Genomic DNA, 17,817 nt, shown 5'->3' with positions numbered 1-17,817 from the left:
TAGCCGACTGAATCCACATGGATCCCAGTCACTTTCAAAGCTAGCAACAAGCAGCTCCTGACAGCTTTCAACCTGACGCTGTTGACTGGCTACGGAGGAAGGGCAAACGCTAGAAGAAGAAGTGGTTTACAGTTGACAGAAAAACACAGTAGTTTGTACATGCATAACATTTCCCAGTTTTCCACATAAGGTATCTATCTTCTTTAGAGAAGGTAGGAAATAGGTGGGGATGGAAAATATAAGAGAAAGAACTTCTGTTCCTGCAGTTGAAGCCTTAAAATGTGAACAAGTATTGAACTGAATTGGAAAATATTGATTGCCTAAAAATTTTAAGCTTTCATTCTTCAGTTTCATAGACTGAACTTTATTTAATTATTTTTTACTTATAACTTTTTTTTTTTTCCCTCCAGGGTTATTGCTGGGCTCGGTGCCTGCACCATGAATCCACTGCTCCTGGAGGCCATTTTTCCCCCTTTTTGTTGCCCTAGTTGTTGCAGCCTCGTTGCGGTTATTATTGCCATTGTTGAAGTTGCTTTGTTGTTGGATAGGACAGAGAGAAATGGAGAGAGGAGGGGAAGACAGAGAGAGAGGGGAGAGAAAGATAGACACCTGCAGACCTGCTTCACCGCCCGTGAAGCGACTCCCCTGCAGGTGGGGAGCCGGGGGCTCGAACCGGGATCTTTACGCCGGTCCATGCGCTTTGTGCCACGTGCGCTTAACCCACCGCGCCACCGCCTGACTCCCTTATAACTATTTTTTAACCTTCATTTGGAAGGATAGAACAATTCTAAGATTCATGATGTAAAGCTCTTGCTAATAGTAATTGTTATTATTTAGATAGACTAGAAGTAGTATATACGTATTAAAAATCATTACTAGTTAGTTGTTGAATATCTTGGTTATACACAGTATTTTGGGGTCATGGAGGTTGTTTATTCTTGCTAATTCAGGAATCTGCTTTTGTTAGAGGCAGTAAAGGCAGGATTAAAGACCCTAATGGCATGCAGTTTATATTCTGGAGAATGGACAGGAGAGATAATAAACTAAATTGATAAATGCTAAAAGCACAAGGGGACAGAGAATGATGGACACATGGAAGCTTTTTCATGTAGTATTGAAATGGAAGGTTTCTCTGATAAAGTGGTATTTCAGTAGAGGCCTGAAAAAAAAGAGCAAGTTATTGTGCATTTGGGGCAAAAGGATTCTAGCAGATGGAATAGTCAGTATGAAAACCCTAGAGTGACTCCATAACAGGTAAATTGAGAGAACAGATCAAAGGCCAGTTTTGTTAGAGCTGAGAGAGCAAGGAAGCAAATAGTAGGAGATGAAATCAGAGCAGTATCAGGGAATAGTTGATATTTTATTTTACTTTATTTTATTTTAATATTTATTTTATTTATTCCCTTTTGTTGCCCTTGTTGTTTTATTGTTGTAGTTATTTTATTTTACTTTATTTTTTTGCCTTCAGGGTTATCACTGGGGCTTGGTGCCCGTACTATGAATCCACTGCTCGTGGTGGCCATTTTTTACATTTTATTGGATAGGACAGAGAGAAATTGAGAGAGGAGGCGGAGGTAGAGAGGGAGAGAGATACGACACCTGCAGACCTGCTTCATCGCTTGTGAAGGGTCTCCCCCCACACACACACAGGTGGGGAGCCAGGGGCTTGAAACCAGATCTTTGCACGTCTTTGCACTTAGTACTATGTGAGCTTAACTGGGTACGCCAACACCTGTCCCCTCAGGGAGTAGTTTATGTAGTAGAGCTGTTTAGGCTATATTAAGGATTTTGCAGTGGGGGAGATAGCACAATGGATATGCAGATAGTTTCTCATGAGGCTCCAGGGTCCCAAGTTCAATTCCCTGTACCACCATAAGGCAAATTTGAGCAGTTTTCTGCTTGGGGGGTGCAGGGTGGGGAAGATTTTGGACTATACTCTGAAACTAGGAGTTTCTTGAGGAATTTGACCAAAAGAATGCCATGATCTGGGTGACATAAAGATTAATGTATCTCTGGCTTAGAGTACTACAGATTTTCAGAGGTTTAACTACACTTTATACAGATGTGTATAAAGGCTCACCAGAGTCTTGGTGTCAATTCTCTGTAACAAAGCACTTTCTGTCCATTCATTCCTCCTCCTCACCTTTCTATTCCTTCTGGTAACCACTATGCTTTTCATGAAGTCTAGAGGTTTTATTTTACTGCCAGTTTATTCATTTGTTCTATCTATTTATTGGTTTCTAATGCAGGTCCAAATTGGCTATACAAGTGAGACAATTTTATCCAGCAAATCTCTGGAAGTGTGGGGTACCCAGAGGCACAGTACAGAGGCAGGCAGAACCTGTCTGTCTGATATGTGAGGAAAATGTGTGCCTTTTATAAGCGGACACATCCTAGTAGAGCCACAGTTGGTTTTATCAAACACACTAGAAAAGTCTGGTCTTCCCGAGAAGACTGAGGCCAGGGCTGGAACTAAAAAAAAAATGAGACATTTGGAGGTGAGGATAAGCACTTGTCTTATATTAAAAAAAAAAAAAAAAAAAAAAACCTACTGTGTAGCACAGTATGAATGTCATTTGGTACCGTGCCAGCACATGGCAGAGCCCTCAGTAACTATGAGATTCCTTTATTTTGCATATTAGTGGATTCTCAGTCACTACCAGTTCAGTGTGTTGCTACCAAGTGCTTATAAAGACAGTGGATAGAATTTCAATTTGAGAATTTTTTTAATTTGAAAAAAATTGAGAAATGCAGATGTATAGTTAATTTAGCAAGCTCCTATGCACTTAGCATCCAGAATTAACAGATGTTAGCATTTCATAATGTTTGCTTTTAAGCAGTTCCTAGTGAGAATGAAACAATACTGATAAAGTTGTAATCCTCTTTGTAATTTTCCTCCCAGACCCCTATCTCAATCTCATTCCCACTTACCAGGGACAATTACTACCAACTACTTAGTGTGTACTTTTCCATTCCATGTTTTATAGCATCATACTTTTTAAAAATCACTTTATCGACTGTTTTCTCAGAGGTAGAGTTTCATATCTCCCCAAGGTAGGTGTCAGCACACCTCACCCTCCACAAAATTGCCATCTCCCTCTACCATAGTACACTGGGTCTCTGACTCCCTTCTAACTCCGTCCATTTTATAGCCTCTTATATTCACCAGATGACATTGTATTGTTCTTAGTTCTCAGCAGTTTGCTTTTCATTCAACAACATGTTTTTGTGCTCTATCCATATTAATGAATATACATAATTCACACATGTTCATTGCTTGCTGTAAGATTAAATGTCATTTTCTACATTTTTTCCCCAAGTGATCTGTCGATAATTTTAATATATACCATGTGTGGCCACAAAGCCCCAGTGACTTCTCTATCAGGTGTAGCATAAATGTAGCTATTAATAAGCCTGGTCAGTGGACTGAAGGATGTAGTTGCCAGTAGTACTGACCATTCTGATATTAGTGGTCCTTTTTTTTAAAAAATGAGAACACCCCCCCCCCCATAATACTAACTCTTAGAATAGAAATTTTAAGTGACTTTCAAGTACCTGGAAATTGAAGAAAGGGCAGAATGAAAACCACCCCCTTGAGTCATGTTTGCAAAGATAAGTGTGCTGAGTGCTCTTTTATTACTCCACTGTCATTATGAATTTAATTGGTGTTATGTCAGCTACTTAGATCAGAGCTAATAGCATATTAAACTTCATTCTGTTTGTACCAGTTCCATGGTAACTTGGGTGGGTGTGGAGTTGGGACAAGTGGCAGCTGTGACATCTTGTCTATAGAGTGATTTCATCATGCCACGAGCCCCTGTGCCACTACCCCGGATAGAGAAGTGTCTTTGAGTGTTTTTACTTGAACCCTCAGTACTCATCAGAACACCCAGAGCCATGAGCAAAGACCCTAGGCTGCGTCTCTCAGCTAGAGGTTTAGCTCCGTGAGGGCACTGCCATTTCTTGGTGAAAGTATGAATTTCCTTTCTCTCATAATGAAATGAAAGTTGAGGTTTATTTGAAAGTTTTATAAATAGCTCTTTGATACTAAACTGTATTTGTAGTGCTCCTGCTCTCTGGTGACATATTATACAAGTCAGAGGAGATGGTGATGAGTCATGGCGTTTGTGTTTGCAGTGACTTTGAGCTCTTGCTTGTTTTTACTGTCTCTGGGTCCTTTTATGGGTTTCCGGTTGCCCTATCTCTATTTTTTTAGTTGTATAAATATGTTACTCGTCTGGAAATTAGTACTGTGAGCACATAAAAATTTCCTTTGTTTGTGCATTGGCTTTCCCAGATCACCTTATTAACTCATTCATTTAAAAAGTTAGTGCTTCTGCTGATAGCATTAAAGTTGATTTTCAGAAATTAATACATCACTTTATTTTATCGTGGTGTGCATGTGTGTACGTGTGTGTAACTCTTAAGTATTTGGGTGGAATTAAGAACTGATTTGCAGAGAAAGTAACTCATCAGGGATTTGCCATGCTTGGGATAAGGACTTCCATGTCATCTTTTCTCCTTGTGACACAGCATTCTGAGAAGACTAGGAATTCCTTTTCGCTTTAATTGAGGTAAATCTTACATAACATGAAATTCACACTGTCATGCAACCACCACAGTTTTGTGATTCTAGAACATTTATTGTGGCATTTGGCCTGTAAGCATGGTAAAGGGGCAGGTGAATAAAGCTGTATCTACTGAAAGAGGAAGTAAGGTCAACACCTTGCATTCTTGGAAGAGAAGATGTAACTGACTTAATAGTGGGGGCAAGATAAACATGCAGGTGAGGCAAAAGCCTGGTCTGTGTGGTGGGTCTCTGCTCCAAGTAAGTGAAGAATCTTAATTTTCTTATAAATCAACAAAAGACACCCCAACTGAAAAATGAGAAAACTGAAAATATATTCAGCCTCACAGTTCATTAGAGAAATGCAAATAATACACTGAGATACTACTTATATCAGGGCCGGATGGTACACCTGATTAAGCACACACGTTACAAGGCGCATAATAAACATTTGATCCCTTTGATCCTCTTTTAAGGCCTAGGACAAACAGAAACTTAAATTGTAAATCTTGTTTTATTTGCTCCTTTGGGAGATTTGCTGAGTTTTAATAGTTCTTGTCGATGAATATTTGGCTTTTTAATCCTGGAAAGGAAAAATTATATTGAGGAACTTGTTACTTTTGTAAAGTTTGCTTTATAAGACCTCTTTAATTATGTATTGTGGACATTTGATTTTCACATGTGGTAAAACTTCAAAAAGTATTCTATTTTCAGTTTTTGTTTTAGGAAAGAATTAAAGATACCCCCCCTCACACACACACACACACACACACACTCCTGGTTGTAATGTTGGTAGTAATCTCTAAATCCTTCTCCTGATCTTTTTTTTACTCAGTTCCCCAGACAGGTATACTTGTCGTTTTTAGTATAACTTCAGCATGTTTATACTGTACACAGTTTTCAGCCACAGCATTGTGTGGTCTCTGAAGGACATTCTTTTTTGCTCCTTTTCTTTTCTGAACTTAAAATTGGCATGGTTATACAGGTGCCTCCTCCATTTTGTGCTTGACTTGTGTGAAACTCAATATCTCATTGAAGATAAGTGGTAAAATTATTTACGCTGACATAAGTGCTCATCTGTGACAATTAAAATGTCAGGTAACTTTCCTTCATGGAGTTTTAGAGTCAGGTCGCAAAGAATGATTAGACTTAAAAAAAAAAAAAAAGAAGAAGAAAGAAAGAAAGAAAAAGCTAATGGATATTCTGTCAGTCACTTAATATAATAATCTCCCTTCCTGCCTGTATCCGTTTCTTACATGCTGTTGTCTGTCACTATTTGTTTGAGCACACACAGTGATTTCTGCTGGTTTCATCCTTTTTCCTGAACTAGTCTTCTATTGGTTTCTATGACAACCCCCTCCTTTTAGTAGTATTTGTTGATTCCTCTGTGTTGACTTTCATAAATTTTTATCCTCTATTATTTCTATAGGAGTTTAAATCATGCTGAAGCACTACATGAGTTACATGTATATAAGCAAAATTGTAGCTTAAAAATTTTTTTTACTATATTTATTTATTGCATAGAGAAAGCCAGAAATTGAGAGGAAGGGAGAGAGAGAGAGAGGGAGAGAGAGACACCTGCAGCCCTGCTTCACCACTTGTGAAGCTTTCCCCCTGCAAATGGGGACTGTGGGCATGAACCTGGGTTCTTGCACATTGCAACGTGCGCTCATCAGGTGTGCTACCACCCAGCCCCCCAAATTATATCTCTACCAGTGTCTGTGAACCAGCGTCTGTGAACAATTTATTCTTTTTAGATTTTTTTTTTTAATCATTGTTGTTGATGCCGTTGTTGGATAGGACAGAGAGAAATGGAGAGAGGAGGGGAAGACAGAGAGGGGGAGAGAAAGATAGACATCTTCAGACCTATTCTTCACCACTTGTGAAGTGACCCCCCCTTCAGGTGGGGAGCCAGGGGCTCAAACCAGGATCCTTATGCCGGTCCATGTGCTTCACGCCATGTACGCTTAACCCGCTGTACTTACCGCCCGACTCCGTTCAGGCCCAATTTAATTTGTTTCTCACATTCTGCTTGGATGTCTTGAAGGTACCTTAATCTCAGCATGTAGACTAGAATCAAATCTTGGGGTTCTCTTTGATCCCTACTCTACATCCCCATATCTGATATTCAGTTAAGATTATGGTGAAGGACTTCAAATCTCTTGTTGGTTTTTCTAATGAGTTTTTTTTTCTTTAGAGAGTGGTTTATTTTAATGTGTATGTATGTGAAAGAAGCAGAGAACCAGAACCTCACTCTGATGCCTGGGAATTGAACTCAGGACCTGAGGCACACAGTCCTGTGCTCAACCACTGCAATAACTTCCCAGAAGCATTTCTTGAGTTATTTTGTGTTATATGGTCTCCTGTATGTGCAATTTCACTCATCCTGCCCCCCCCCCACTAAAATAGAAACAAAGAGGGAGGGAGAGATACCACACTACCAGAACTCACCCATTACCCCCATGCTTTGGCTCCCATGTGGTGCTGGGACTTGTTGGATACGTGGTAAGGCACATACCCACCCAGTGGATTTCCTGAATATTTAAGTCTATCTGCTTTACTCCACCTCTTTTGCTGTCAAAAAATAAGCTTTTTGTCTATTCTTTCCAAGATTTTTAATTCATACATATGTTTTCTAACCCAGTGCCTCACAACCTTTTTTATATTACAGCACTAAAAAAAAAAAAAAATCCTATTTGCATTATTCACTGGACAAGGCTGCTCAAAGTTGGAGGGAACTGCTTGGGGAGGGGAGGAGTTGGCTGCCTTGAACCTACCAGGTTATTCTAGAGGCTAAAAGGATTGATATCTTGGGCACATCTGTGACTTAATCATGACTCAGTGGGCACTTTGTACAAGGCTCTACTTTGATTCATTCTCTATATTGTAGTGAGAATGATATTTTCTTTAGAATGGATATTTGATTTTTGTCACTGCCAGTGGCCATCCATTGTCATCAAGATAAAGACCAAATCTTTAACATGACTTAGCTTTACATGAGCTGACTCAGCTTTACCAGCCTCTTCCTTTCTATCATTATCCTCTCTTTATATTTTAGTGTTACTGTCCTCCACATCCCCAGGAATGCCACACTCCAGTTGAACTTAACATGTGCTACTCCATTTGGTTGTAATTGCTTTCTCTCTGACTTTAACCTCTCCACTAAGTTCATTCTTACTCATCCTTCAGAGCTAGTTCAAAAGTGCTTCTGTGAGTTCCTTGATGATATCAGGTGTTTCCTTCATTAGTCACTGTGCTTTTCCCTCAGGCCCTTACCACTATGGGAATCAAATGTGCATGCGTCCTGCAACAGAGTCATCTCTATGAATAACTATGTGACTTGTTCACTGTTCTACCTCCAGTCTTCAATTAATGGATAATTCAATAAATGAATTATCTGTCAGTTCTTAGTGTTGGGGATGAAGCCTTAGTCAAGTCAGAAAGAACCCTTGTTTGATGGCGCTCACATTTGGATTCAGACAATAAAATAAACAAGAAAATATTATGTAGTAAAGGTGGTGTTTTAGAGAGTTACTGAAGACCACCTTTATAGTTGAGTAATGGGGAGGCCTCTCAGAGAAAGTGGTATTTCAGCTAAGATTTGAGTGAAAAGAAGCAGCCAGCCATTTAAAAACATCTAAAGGGGGGAGTTGGGCGGTAGCACAACCAACTGCAGGTGGCGCAAAGCGCAAGGACCTGCGTAAGGATCCCTGTTTGAGCCCCCGGCTCCTCATCTGCAGAGGGGTCGCTTCACAGGCAGTGAAGCAGGTCTGCAGGTGTCTGTCTTTCTCTCCCCCATTCTGTCTTCCCCTCCTCTCGCTGTCATATACAGCAGTGACGACATCAGTAACAACAATAACTACAATAATAAAATAACAAGGGCAACAAATGATAATAAATAAATATAAAGAAAAACACATTAAAAAAGAAAAAAAATTAAAAAATCTAAAGGAAGAACATTCCAGGTAGAGGACACAAAGTACATGTTTTAAGGTGAAAATAAGTTTGGTGGTGTGTCTAAGTGAAAGTGGGGGTGCAAAGAGTAATGATGAAGTTGGGTGTAATTGTGAGAGATTGAATGAAATGGGACCTTATTGCCCAGTAATGTGTTTTTATCTTATCCCAAGTGTAATGAAGAAGCTATTAGAAGGTTTTGAGCAGAAAGTTGCCTCATTTATGTGTTAAAATGTCTGTCACAGATGCTCCAGCACAAGAAGATGGAGGTTTGAACTAGATGGTAGCAGTGGAGCTGGATACAGAGAAGAACATGGCTTAGGAATATGTACAGAAATAAATGAAGGCTTGCTGATGGGCTGAATAGGGGAATGAGTTGAAGTGAAGAATAGGGGATGGCTTCTGTAATTGGTTCAAGCCTCTGGCTCCCCACCGGCAGCAGGGGGGTCATTTTATAAGTGGTGAAGCAGGTCTGCTTTCTCACCTCCTCTGTCTTACCCTCCTCTCTCTATTTCTCTCTGTCATGTCTAGCAACAACAACAGCAATAACAACAAGGGCAACAAAATGGAAAAAATGGCCTCCGGAAGCAGTGGATTTGTAGTGCAGGCACCGAGCCCCAGCGGTAACCCTGGATTCAAAATATATATACTAATAATAATAAAAAGAAGAAACAGCATAATAGTTCTGCAAAATTTTTCATACCTAAAGCGCTAAGGTCCCATATTCAATCCCTTGCACCACCATATATTAGAGTTGAGCAGTAATCTGGTATTTCTTTCTGTATATCTTTCTCTTCTCATTAAAATTAATATATATATGTCTGTATATGTATTAAAAAAGAAAACAGGAAAGGTAACTGTGGGAGTGAAATTTTTGAAGTGAGTGGAGATGGAACCAATACCCAAGTGGACAGGTTGTCTTTTGTTAGGAACAGGAACACCATTTTTTTTTTATTAGTGATTTAATAATGATTGACAAGATTGTGGGATAAGAGGTATACAGTTCCAAACAGTTCCCACCACCACAGTTCCATATCCCCTCCCCTCCATTACATATCCCCTCCTCTGGTCTTTATCCCTCTGGGAGTATGGACCAAAGATCTTTATGGGGTGCAGAAGGTAGAAGGTCTGGCTTCTGTAATTGCTTCTCCTCTGACAGATACCATACCCCCAACCTGTTCCTGTTTTTTCCTAGTTGGGTAGGGCTCTGGGGAGGTAGGGTTCCAGGACATATTGGTGAGGTCGTCTGCCCAAGGAAGTCAGGTTGGTGTCATGGTACATCTCTGACTTGGTGGCTGAAAAGCACTAAGATAAAAAGCAGAACAAATTGTTTAATAACCAGGAACCTAAAGGTAAGAGTATAGTAGAAGAAATTTGGGGTCTTAATGTTGGAAGAAGCTCTATTTTAGGTATATTCCAAGGGGCCCACGACTTCAGTAATTTTTGCCTGAGTCCAACAGTTAACATGCAGGTGGGCTAGGAGTATTGTCTGGGAAGATGGTGTCTGAGTTGAGGATAGGACTAGAAAGCTGGATCGGGGAGTCGGGGTAGCATAGCAGGTTGAGCACACGTTGGCACAAAGTACAAGGACTGGCATAAGGATCCTGGTTCAAGCCCCTGGCTCCCCACCTGCAGGGAAGTCGCTTCACAGGTGGTGAAGCAAGTCTGCAGGTGTCTGTCTTTCTCTCCCCCTCTCTGTCCTCCCCTCCTCTCTCCATTTCTGTCAGTCCTATCTAACGATGACATCAGTAACAATAACAGTAATAACTACAACAATAAAAAACAAGGGCAACAAAAGGGAAAATTAAAAAAAAAAAAGCTTTTATCAGAGCAGAGAGAAGCTCCCAAATACGGGAAAAGTATAGAAATTCCATTTTAACTATAGACCCCATTGATCTGACCTAGAGCCCATGTTTAATCATATTTAACACAGGAGCCGGTGTAACCTCTGCATCCCTGTAGGTCTGAGTTCACATTCCATGGTCATAGCTAGGAACATTGTAGGCTGCACTCATTTCAGGACCTGTCTTCCTTGAGTTGCACAGTCTGTTGACTCAGCCTCCCTTCGGAGAGTGGGGGTGTCCCTACCATTGTTGTTCTACATTGAGGGCAAGGTCATGTAGAGGTCCATGAGGGTTTATGATGTTCCTGATGGAGATGACCAGTGATAGTGGAGAGAAGGATCTGTTAGAGGTCTAGGCCCATCATATCTATGTGGGAATCCAAGGATTCCCTGACTGAGGCCCCGGATGATGGGGTGGCCTGATAGTGACCAAAAGAGCCATCATTAGAATGTGCAGTTTCTTGCCCTTATCCAGCTTTTGTAGTCACAGGGACACTATTTTAACAATAGAGAAGCAGAAGTATCTCCATGTAGGTGTAGGTCAGGTAGCAGATTTGATAGCAGGAGAGGGAATTCTCATCAGATGCTCACACTTTTCCCCCAGTAAGCTAGGGGTAAGAAGGAAGACTATAGGAGATTTGAGGAGACAAGATGATTAAAGTCTGAAATAGTTATGCCAGAGAGCAGACAAGTGAACATAGTAATAAAGTTTAATAGAATTTCCAGATAGCACTGAGTGCCCATTTGAGATTCATGGCTCTAAATTTAAAGTGAAACTATTAGCATAATTAAATGTTTTTTCTTCAGCAATATTCAGCTGTTTAGTTACAAGTGTTGAGTAGTTAAATGGCTGGATTTAACTTAGGTTGGCATTTTACCAGGCAAATACAATAGGACAGGCAGAAGAGAAAAAGGATGTTTACAAAGGAATAACTATAGGTGATAAACTGTGGGCACTCAGCTGACTAGGAGATGAAAAGGCATAATGGATAACGAAACACTTGTCATTGAGAAGCGCTTGGTGAGTGTATCAGGTAGAAGTGACCTGGAAAAATATAAATACAAATTTTGGAGATGTTGTGATAAGTGGTGTTATCTCAAGGTATGACCATGAGTGGGTGGCTGAGGTGGTGTAAAGTAAGGATTGTGAGGGGACGAGGAAGGCATGATACTGGATGGATCATGCACCTTTTTGTCAGATTATATTGAATAATATAGCAGTGGTAGAGAAGACATCAGTGCAGCCCTGATGAGTGGGGAACAGTTCATACAATATTGTAGCAGCAAGAGGAACAAAGGATGGTAAAGTGTGATTTAGTGAACTTGAAGAACCAGAGTTTTTGGAGGAAAAAAGCAGAAATGACTTGACAGTGACTGACTGACTGACTGACTGACTGACTGAGTGAATGGAAGATAAATGGATGGAAATGTACAGTTTTGCTAGGCAAGCTTTCATTGAAAGCTAAACACGTCTACCCACTAGACTTGGTCCTACCCCGTAAGACTTTTTAATTTTTTTTGTAGGTGATCCTGGCCAACATTTGTTACTGACCTTTCTGCTGTGCAAGTGTATGAAGTGGTGTCTCATTGCTGCGGTATCTTTCTTTGCATTTCTCTGACAGAGACTTAGAACATGTTTTCATATCTGTTGGTCCTTTAGAACTCTTTAGTAGATTCTGTTCATGTCTTCTCATTTTTCAGTGTAGTTTTTTTTTTTCTTGCTGAGTTTAGTGAGTTATTGGTCCTTTGTCTGGTTTGTGTAAAGATCTCCTATCTATAGGGAATGCCTCTGTTTTGGTGTGACGGTTCTTTTTGCTGTGCAGAAGCCTTGCAGTTGATGTAGATCCACTGGTTTATTTTGCTTTTGTTTTCCTTGCAGCTGGACTTGAGTCATCGAAGATGCTTTTAAAACTTAGATCAAAAAGCATTCTGCCCTAAAACTTGGTCTTTGAATATGTGGTTCAGTAAGTGTCCTTAATGGTGATGCAGATGTAGTGGATGGGTTCATAAGGTGCCAGGTATCTTGGATCACTTGTCTAAGGTTCAGATTCCTGGCCTGCTATGGCCTGCTTTTCCTGCCTCTGGTGAGTGTTCCCCACCCATTCAAGTTGACTTGACACTTGAGTTTCAGAGTCTGTTCTGCTGACTTGCACATCTCTGTCCATCTGTAATTTCCCTTTCTGAGTTCTATGATTATGTCCCCTGGATGCCTTTCTATCTCTTCCTCATTCCCCTGCCTTGTTCACATTTTACCTTCTGTCTGCCAAGACTTGCCTCCCCAGTGGTGAACTCTTGATCTGTTGCTAAACTTCCCTATTTTGGACAGCTGGCAGCCTCTGGTAATTTCAAAATTCTACAAATTGAAAGACAGTGAGAAGGGTCCAGGTGTTACTGTCCTCAAGGGTCGGAGCTCAAGCCCCAGTTCCCACCTGTAGGGAGAAGCTTTGCAAGTGGTCAAGCAGTGCTGCAGGTGTTCCTCTTTCCCTCCCCCATTTTATTATTATTATTATTATTTACTAATATTAAAGTTTGAAGTTGGCCACTGTCCATAGGACAGACACAGGACCAGAGTCAGGTCTTCTAGGACACAAATCTCAGGGCAAAGGGGGAACTAAACTGCCTTGTCTTCTCCTGTGCCAACATTGGAGAGCGGGGACAAACAGAGGATCTGTGTGCTCTGTTTAACCATTCTCCTCCCTTCCCTGAGCTCCCTTGTCTTTTGGACAATAGCTTCATTTGAAGAAAAAGTTAGTGACTATGGGATAATGTTGGAATGGGGAGAGTGGTATTGTCTGAATCCTCATTTATAAATGGGTGAATAGAGAATAAGAAAGGAAAACTCTTTCCTACACCCCAGGGAATAACAAATAGGGAAGACATTAGTGTAGAAAGAGACAGAGTTCCGAAGAAGAGGGAGGAGGGGCAGCAGCAGCTCTGGGCAGATAGCATCACGAGACATGAGATGCATCATCTCGGGGATTATTTGAGAGAATGTGTTATAGAATAGTTCTGGGGACGAGGGCCTCTTTCCTTTTGTGAGAGGAGGAGATGAAATATCAGCCCCTTGGTCTGACTCCCAGAAAGAAGAACCTGAAGGCCGATGAGCAGTAGCACCAGCCATGTCATCTCCCTGGCCGTGTGCACCCACAGGAAGTCTCAGACTCTCACGTCACGGCACCGTCCCAGAGGAATGTCACTGTGCCCAGAGTTCTGTGGTTTGTAGGCACTAGAGCATTTCCTCGGGAAAGATCACTGAGGATGATTGTTCAGCAAGACAGAAAGCGCTGCAGTGAGTGAGGCCAACAAGTGCCTCCCTCAGATTCTTGGTGGGTGGTGCCAGTTTCAAATGTCTCCTGGAGTTTGCACAGCACTCATCATCCCCTTATAACTCACAGCAGTCCTGATGTTGACATGGGGTAGAGGAGCTTCTCAAGGATTTTAGACTCTAGGACATGGAAAATTGGAATGGGCGAACTCCCAGGTTCAGTCCTCCACACCACCACAAGCCAGAGCTGAGCCATGCTCTCGTTTAAAAGAAAAAAAAATTGGCCCAACTTTTTGGCCATATTTTTTGGTCAATTGGCATAATGACCTGACTCTTACAGCCTACTCGGTTTATGGGGAAAAGACTTTGATGTCCCCATCAGGGACAGTGATGTTTGAGCCTGCAATCTGTGTTCAGGAGCAGAGCTTAGAGGGCAGTGCAGAAACTAACAGCCCCTCTGAAGGAAAGTGCTCAGCCTCTGCCTCTGCTTCTTCTAGTGAGTGCTCCCCATTCACTCAGGTTGTAGGTAGACCAAAAGAGGAGTGCATACAAGTACAGATCAACATAATAAGTGCTCTTTTGCTTAGTAAGTATTAAGTTGCTCTGGTCTACTAACCATATTACTAAACACTGGGATTGTATCAGCAGATAACAGATGTTTGACTTTCTAGATCTTTTCTCAGAAAGGAAGCAAGACAGTGCTTTAGAGGATAAATGGAGAGAAACCCAGACTGAGGAGAGTAAGGAATAAAAGGCTGCATGTAATTAAGAAGACCTTTCCCAGATTGGGGTGATAGCATAATGGTTATGCAAAGAGGCTTTTATACCTAGGGCTCAAAGGCCCCAAATTCAGTCCCCAACATCACCATAAGCCATAGCTGAGACAGTGCTCTGGTTAAAAAACAAACACCAGGTGATGGCACACTGGTTGAACACATACATTATAAGTGCAAGGACCTAAGCTCAAGCCCCTGCTTCCCATCTGAACAGAAGAAAGAGGAGGGGAAAAAAAGGGGAAAATGGCCACTGGGAGCAGTGGATTTGTAGTGCTGGCACTGAGCCCCAGTGATAAATAACCCCAGTGGCAAAATAATGTAGTATAATAATAATGAAATAAGGGGGCTGGGTGGTAGTGCACCAGGACCAGCGCAAGGATCCCGGTTCAAGCCCCTGGCAGGGGAGTCACTTTACAAGTAGTGAAGCAGGTCTGCAGGTGTCTATCTTTCTGTCCCCCTCTCTGTCTTCCTCTCCTCTATAAATTTCTCTCTGTCCTATCCCATAACAACAGCAGCAATAACAATGGAAAAAAAGATGGCCTCTAGGAGCAGTGGACTACTCATAGTGCAGGCACTAAGCCCCAGTGATAACTCTAGAGGCAAAATAATAACAATAACAACAACAACAACAATAATAACATCAACTCTCCTACAAGGTGACATTTGAGAAACGTCTGAAGGAAGTGAAGGGACAAGTAATGTGGCTCTCAGTATAGGAAAAAGAGTGAAAGGTAGTGTCCAGCAGGATCACACCTGTCGGGGCTGGAAGAATAGCTCTGAGGCCAGTGTGTTTGGGGCTGAGTGAGTGAGAGGGAGTTCTGGGGTGGGCAAAGAGCTAGCTGTGAGCAAGGCATATTATATACATAGCTTTAAAAATATTTTTATTTATTTATTATTGGATAGAGACATTGAGAAGGGGAGGGAGAGATAGAAAGGGAGAGAGACTCATATGTATCCCTGCTTCACCACTCATGAAGCTTTCCCACTGCAGGTGGGGACCAGGGACTTGAACCTGGGTCCTTGGACACTGTAATGTGTGCACTTAACTAGGTGCATTACCGCCTGACCCCTATACATGGCTTTTTGAAAAGGCCTTGACTCCTTCCTCCCTCCTTCCCTTTCTTCTTCTCCTTCTTAGATGGGAAGCCATTGGAGAATGTTAAGTGTTAAAAGCTGTCTCTACTATGTAGAGAAGAAATTAAAGTGGGGTCTAGGGCATAAGAAAGAAGACTGATTAGGAGATTTATTCATTAAGGTCAGAATCTGGAATCTTTTTGAGCTTGGAGCTAATGGAAATTGTTGACTGATTGGACGTCAGATTTTTGTGTGTGGGGGGGAAGAATCATGGATGACACCTAAGTCTTGAGCAATTGCAAGATGAAGTTGTCATTTACAGGAATGGGGAAGATCCGGGTCCACAGTTTAGGAAGAAGCTCTGGAGATTAAAAAAAGAGAGAGAGCGAGAGCTGATAACTACTTCCTTAATTTTCTTCATCCTCTTTACTGGGTCTTATCTGTAGTTTGATCAACTCTGCCATCGTTTTTGGGATAAGTAGATCCCAGCATAGACTTCTACAGTTCAGCAGTTAGAAACTGGACTGCCCAGAGGCCCCAGGCTCACTGCCTGATACTTTTAACTCTCCCATCTTTTCCTCTTCTATCTTTCATTAATAAATAACATATATTAAGTATCATCGAACTGGTTATGAAAGGTAGATGTTGCAGAATGAGGCATTTTAAAACAGAATTATAACCTATGTGACTCGCCAGAGGGCCTGGGCAGGTGGAGGATAGCTCTTGCTACTGGTCTTCCACACTTAGTTTTGTCAGCTGGGGCAGTGAGTTGGCAGAGATACCATCTAGCAGATAGACCTGGTCCTGACGCTGACTAACTGCAACAGAAGTAGCATGTGCTTGCTCCATTAGTCTTTTCCTTAGATTCCCTTGGGGTAGAAGCCCAAATGATGCCTAGATGGTACATGGCACTTGCTATCTAGCTGCTGTTCCCCTTCTGTGCAACACCCAGCCCATGTACATTCTTCAGTGATGTGTCAGAAGTTATTAGTAATTTCTCTTTTAACTCAGCACAAGTGAAATCTAAGGGTTGTTTATCAAAGGAAGTTTAAGTCCCCACTCTGATATCAGAATGATAGGAACATATCAGGCTTAGCAATGTAATTAAACAAAATTCCTTAGCAACAGTATACACTTGTGATCACTGAATTATCGCAGTAACTAGGTTTCTGTGGAGCTCTTGTTTCGTAAGGGATTGTGTCCAAGTTGGACAGGTGGAAGACGAGTGAAGAGTCATGGCTCTTTTCAGCCTTTAGGAAACTTAAAGTTAGAGGACAAACAGGAATCAGAGGTTCATAAAGGAACTGATGAAAGAGTTGTGGATGCCACATCATTTGGTACCTATAGGGAAAAGTCTGAAGACCTCGAGCTAGAAAAGGTTTTTTTTTTTTTTTTTTTTTTTAAATAATTTCCCATGCTGCTCACCTGTCCTCTGCCCCACTGTTCCTTGACTTCCCAGGTCAAAAGGACACTTAGTGGTCAGAGTGAATCCACAGTTGCTTGGGGGTGGTGGTGATGAGGGACAGAAGTGCAGGGGAGTGTTAAGAAGGGCACTGGCTGTATCTGGGTCAGGGCTTTGCATTGCCAGTTCCAGTATGGCTCAGTCACATGCACCCTGGGAGGGGATCACTTTGAATGTTCCTCAAGAACAGGAGACTTCATGTCATGTCTTTTAAATGAGAATGCAGCCACAACTATGCCCTCAAGACAGGGGCCAGTGGTAAAGCCACCATACTTCTGGGGTGACCACAGGGCAAATAATGTACAGACATCATTTCCTTTGACTGACTAATCTTTTGTAATCCTGGTCCAGATGCGGCTCCCCAAAGCAGCTTTTAAAGTTGTCTGCATTAAGATTGTAAATTGAGGGCCCAGGTGGGGCAGGAGGTAAATTTCCCAGAAGGTCTCCTCAAATCAGTGTGTCACTGTCCTGGATTCCTGGCGAGTGGTAGTTTCATTAGAAAAGCAGATTTCACCCTGACTCATCTGCCTCAGTGAGACGTATGATCCAGTTCAGTTTTCACCAGCCTGTGACCTTGCTGTTCATTCAGCAGTGGTGGCTACAGGCGCCTGGCCCCGGCCATGGAAAACCTTGAGAGACACTCTGTTTGTTATGGGACCTGAGCTTTGTCCTGGAATTTCCTGGCCTTTGTCTGCCCAGTGTAACTTCATGTTCTGAGAAGCCTGTTTTTAGAGTGTACTTCCTTCTGGGGAAAGAGTGCCACTGTCTGTCTTCCACAGAGTGCCCCTGCTTCCTGTGTCAAGTGACTTCAGAAGTGGGGTAGGGGGGCAGCAGCACTGGGCAGGTGTGTGTGTACCTCTCCACAAACTGTGTGCT

General features: G+C 41.9%; 1 protein-coding gene across 10 annotated transcripts in view; it reads left to right on the top strand.

The window, feature by feature from the left end:
- PFDN1 (prefoldin subunit 1) overlaps positions 1 to 17,817 on the top strand; it is a 964,801-nt gene that overhangs the window by 42,257 nt on the left and 904,727 nt on the right. The window lies entirely within an intron of this gene.

This window comes from Erinaceus europaeus, chromosome 2, assembly GCF_950295315.1.
Source record: "Erinaceus europaeus chromosome 2, mEriEur2.1, whole genome shotgun sequence".
Taxonomy (NCBI): Eukaryota; Metazoa; Chordata; class Mammalia; order Eulipotyphla; family Erinaceidae; genus Erinaceus; species Erinaceus europaeus.
Note: the sequence above shows the minus strand (reverse complement) of the source record. Positions and strands in the feature narration are given on the sequence as shown.